The following is a 5,364-nucleotide window of genomic DNA, read 5'->3' as shown; positions in this document are numbered from 1 at the left end:
CCACATCACCCCCATCTTATACAGTTTACATTGGCTCACAATTAGTTTCTGTATTCAATATAAAGTTCTCCTCACTACATTTAAAGCTCTCCATCGCTCCTGTCCACAATATACCACAGATCTCCTTCAAACATATACCCCTGCCCCTGCACTTAGGTCCTCTGACTCTAATTTATTAGAGGTTCCTCATTATAGGCTGAAATCATTTGGTGGTAGAACCTTCTGTATTGTGGCTCCCAGCCTCTGGACTTCTCTCCCCAGAACATTCGAGACCTGGCGTCTTTACAGGATTTCAAAACTAATCTGAAAACTTATCTTTTCACTTCCTGTTATTCAAATTCTCAAGTCCATTGACATGGTTTTGTGTCTCTATTTGTCTCTTCTGTATTGTCTACTAGAATGTTTGTTGCTCTAATGTACATGTTTGTTGATTGGGATGTTTTGATGTGTTTCCTTTTCTATGGTGTATGTGTATGTTGTGTAGACGTATAGTGATGTTTACTAAACCTCCTTAATTCTGTTTGATTGTATATCACATCATGTAAAGAGTCACTGAGATTGTTGAAAGGTGCTTTATAAAATAAATTTATTATTATTATTATTATTATTATTATTATTATTATTTCATTTTACATTTTAAATTGGACGTTTTTAGAAGGGCAAAGGGTGGGGGATGGTTTCATTTTGCAGCAATCATAAAGAAATAGTTTATTACAATTATTAAGTTTATTACAAGCATAATAATGTTTGCTTTTGTGTTACTCAATGAAAGAATCAATTAAAGTTCTACTTACAATTAAATCAGTCAAGACGTCATTTTTAAAATTTGTATTACTTTGCATCAGGGGCAGTTCTAGGGTTTCATCTTTAGGGGTTTTATCCCTCAGTGAGAATTTAAAACAAGAAGAGTTTTATATTATATATTATATGACTACATAGTAACCCAAAAGTTATGGTATTATTTAAAATGGCAAAAGTGGACACCAAAATTTTATGCATGATGTAATGATGTCAGTCTTGAATCAGATCAGTTCATGTGTGTGTGTGTTCTCTACAAACAGTGTGTCCGATGAATGACGTCATTAATAAACTAATATTCACAAGACAAAGACCGAATCAATAAATGTTATTTTTATTTAGTATTGAATGGATTGTTTGCATTAATATTTAGTTTGTGCTACAACTCTGGTAATAAGAATAGTGACATTTCACTGCTTTCGGTTGACGTCTTTGCGGCTTTCCGCCGATTAACGTTATAAATAAACGCCTCCAGCTCTGACTGCGCGTGCACGCTGCGCGTTCCCGTGCTTCTCCATTTTAATAAAACAGACAGCTGATGACGCACTTTTAAAACACTACAACACACGCGTGTAAAAGCAAAGTTAAAAATCGCTCTTGGATCAAACTAATAAATAATTTTCTTTCCCATCGACGACACGTCCTGCATTTTAACGTCCTTTTTATTGTTTATTTCTGAAAGTAAAAATGCTCCTTATAGTTTTAGAGTGACTGAGATCACACACAGGGGGCTGGAGACACCCTAAAGAAGGCCTAGAACTGCCTCTGCCTTGTATTCATGTCTGCTTATGACCAAACAACATGTTTATTTATGTTTCTATATCATATAGTTTATATACATTTCCCTATAGTTACAAATAATTCCCATAAATTAAGATTAAGTACCAGATTAAGTTCCCGTTGAAAGTTTCAGTAAGTTTACCGAAACTTTCCGCCCCTTTGTAACTCTATAATACACGACATTATGTAGCGACAACCGTGGTTTTAAATAGCTGTATGTTAAAATACCCCTATTATAATCCTTCTTATTAAAATCTATTAAATCCAAGTGTGGGAATAAAAGTTAATGTCGTTACGCAGTTTAACTAATAACAGTTGTACATATAGCTAACAAGGAAGAGCTACGATGAGCTAATGCTAAAGCTAGTTTTCGACATGAACAGAGGAAATAATAATAATAAACAAAGCTAAATATAAAAATACAGAATAATACCAGATATGTGGTGTATTAGCGGTGTTAAGTTACAACTGTGTTACATTTCATGTCGTTTATATGATGTAGTGTAAAAATAACAAGGAATTAGCCGCCTAGGGCCGAAGCTCAAACCGCTCCATCCTCCCTATTTAAGCGCACTTGATTTGTGGTGCACAAACAGCGTTCTAGTGACCTACCTAGTGCACTAATTGTCAATACGAAACACAGCCACGAGACCCGTTAGCTAGCGCTGTATTGTTTGGGTAAGAATCGCTCCGTCATCGTTTACACTGAACAGACGCGTTGTTCTTTATCGTATTTTATATTCGTATGAAAATATCGATGTATAAAGGATTTAAACGTGTAGAAGTCCTCACCTTACGGTGGTGTTATAGCCTGTAGTCCGCTGTCGAACTATTCTTTCGCTTTCATTTAGAGGCTTAGTAGTGCGCATGCGCCCAGAGTGGCCTGGCGGTGCAACAAGTACTTCTTTTATACATACACACACACACACACACACACACACACACACACACACACACACACACACACACACACACACACACATATATACAAAAGTATACAAACAAAAAAGGCAAATAAACATTCTACAAGAGTAAATAGAAATGACAGACTTAACACAGAATAAGTAATAGATTATTTAGAAAAGACAAATTAAATAAATAAATAAATAAATAAATAGATATTTGCAAAAATAACTTGCATGATCTTAAATAGAGCGGAAAAGAAAAAGAATTAAGGGCAGAATCACAATAAATCAAATGATGTCAAAAGATATAGCAGCTTCTTATAGCACTCTGACCTCACATCTTATTAAGGGCTTTTGGGAAAACATGCAAAGTCATTTGTGTGTGTGTGTGGGGGGGGGTGTTAAAGAATCTACATTTATCGATGAAATATTTTGGTAAAATAACAATATTATTAAGCAAAAACAGAACAAACACAGCAGTTTTTGTCTTTTCCAAATAAGATATGATGTAAAGAAAAAACAAAACTATCAGCAACCACCTTTTTTTTAACAACCAGCCCTGAATTGATATCCAGAAGAGTTTAGAGAAATAGCATGAAGAAAAGATATGATCCGTGTCTTCAGGATGGCTCTCACAGAAGGGACAGGGGACAATTTCTATATTAAATTTTTGATTTAGGAATTTGTTAGAAGGATAAATATCATGTAAAGATTTGAAGTTTGTTTCTTTTGCTTTAGGAGGAGCAGGAAAACTTAAATAAGCAGTTGTAAGATATTCTGTTCTGTTTAAGTCATGATCTCCTGTTTAATGTTACAACTCATTCACAACGTGTTTAACACAAACAATGACATTGTGACTGCTGTTAGAGACGTTTCCCAGATCATCAGCAGGAGTTTGTCATCAGTGTCTGTAACTTAGTCAACAGTTTTACAGCCTGGTCACTGACAACACCTGCTCAGGACATGTAGTCTAGGGTCAGTGATTCTCAAACTGGGGGCCCTGAGATGGTGCAGGGGCCCCTGGTCACTGACAACACCTGCTCAGGACATGTAGTCTAGGGCCAGTGGTTCTCAAACTGGGGGCCCTGAGATGGTGCCAGGGGGCCCCGGGTCACTGACAACACCTGCTCAGGACATGTAGTCTAGGGTCAGTGGTTCTCAAACTGGGGGCCCTGAGATGGTTCCAGGGGGCCCCGGGTCACTGACAACACCTGCTCAGGACATGTAGTCTAGGGCCAGTGGTTCTCAAACTGGGGGCCCTGAGATGGTTCCAGGGGGCCCCGGGTCACTGACAACACCTGCTCAGGACATGTAGTCTAGGGTCAGTGGTTCTCAAACTGGGGGCCCTGAGATGGTTCCAGGGGGCCCCGGGTCACTGACAACACCTGCTCAGGACATGTAGTCTAGGGCCAGTGGTTCTCAAACTGGGGGCCCTGAGATGGTTCCAGGGGGCCCCGGGTCACTGACAACACCTGCTCAGGACATGTAGTCTAGGGCCATTGGTTCTCAAACTGGGGGCCCTGAGATGGTTCCAGGGGGCCCCGGGTCACTGACAACACCTGCTCAGGACATGTAGTCTAGGGCCAGTGGTTCTCAAACTGGGGGCCCTGAGATGGTTCCAGGGGGCCCCGGTTTTATGAAATTTTATAAAATAATGAATTTATCATAAATTAAATTTCAGGAAAATAAGGCTACTAACCTCCAGCACTACATTGTATAATTTTATATGTTTTGTTTAATTCAAATTTTTAGTTTTGGAAAGTTTTATGTCATAAACTTTATTGGGGGGGGGTGTCAAGTTTCAATGAACTATGGAAATTTTAAAGTAAAACTGCATTAGTTAAGTAACTTATCGAGAATGTTTTCTATATATTTAATATTTTTTAAATATTGTTAAGTCATAAATAAGGAGTACCATGGCAAATTTAATATAAAATATATACATTTTAATATAAAACTGTCTGATACAACGCAATATTTACTCTTGGCCCACGCCTCTTAGTCAAGTTTGATTTTTGACCCTTCACAGAACAAAGTTTGGGCTCCTCTGGTCTAATCTAAAGGGTTCATATATGTATATATAGTATAGTACTCCTGAGCCCTGCCATATGGCTGCTTGGCCTCCATCCAGACCCACACACAGTACCCTGTCAGACGGCCTCACAGAACCACATGTGAAAGCACCACCCTGTAACTCTCAGTGAACTGTCACTTCTTTGAAATTCTGCTATATCTGAAAATTACTGTGAATAAACTGCACATAAGACTGTTCTGTCCCCTCATGTCCTGTGTTCAATATGTAGTAAATAATGATAAAATTATATAAATATTAACTTTTATCCTCTGGCCTCTGCTACAAATGTAGTTTATGTACGATTCTGATTACTTCAATCTTTTTACAGTAAAAATTGCTGATTTCACATTTTAACCTCACTCAGTTCAGTGCCTTACAAACTGGTGCTTGACCTTTGCTATGGAAAATACAACCTGAGGTGTGCCACGTGTCTGTCTGTAGCTATCACCCTGTAAATAAACTTACACTGTAGATCAGCTGTGTGCTTTTCTATGGGAGACTTATACTGAACCCTCAATCTATCACTCATAAAAAGTCCTGTCCACACAAGTCTGGCCACCTCCATGCTCTTTGCTGGCTTAGTGGGCACAAGTGTGTAACGTTCACTGTGATGTATTAAAGTGCCTTCTTTTATGTCAACTGAAAGTCTTTTTCCTGTCCTCACTGACAGCTGGAGTGATCGTAATTTTTGGAAAGTCCTGCTTGTCTCCTTTGTCCTGTCAAAGTCCTCTTACTGTAAAATTTCTGTAGCTTCTTGATAACATCATGAAGATCTTGTCCTTCAAATTTTTAAAAGAGGTGTGTTGA

The 5,364-nt window shown here is 38.2% G+C and overlaps 1 long non-coding RNA gene across 1 annotated transcript; it reads right to left on the bottom strand.

The window, feature by feature from the left end:
- Positions 1-1,576: 1,576 nt before the first annotated feature.
- Positions 1,577-2,278, bottom strand: LOC125140627. Its single transcript, XR_007139849.1, has 2 exons — positions 1,954-2,278; positions 1,577-1,790 (listed from the first exon to the last, which is right to left on the bottom strand). It is a non-coding gene; the product is annotated as an uncharacterized LOC125140627 (long non-coding RNA).
- Positions 2,279-5,364: the final 3,086 nt, after the last annotated feature.

Source organism: Tachysurus fulvidraco, unplaced genomic scaffold (genome assembly GCF_022655615.1).
Source record: "Tachysurus fulvidraco isolate hzauxx_2018 unplaced genomic scaffold, HZAU_PFXX_2.0 HiC_scaffold_71_np12, whole genome shotgun sequence".
Classification (NCBI taxonomy): Eukaryota; Metazoa; Chordata; class Actinopteri; order Siluriformes; family Bagridae; genus Tachysurus; species Tachysurus fulvidraco.
This window is presented reverse-complemented; position numbering and strand designations above follow the sequence as displayed.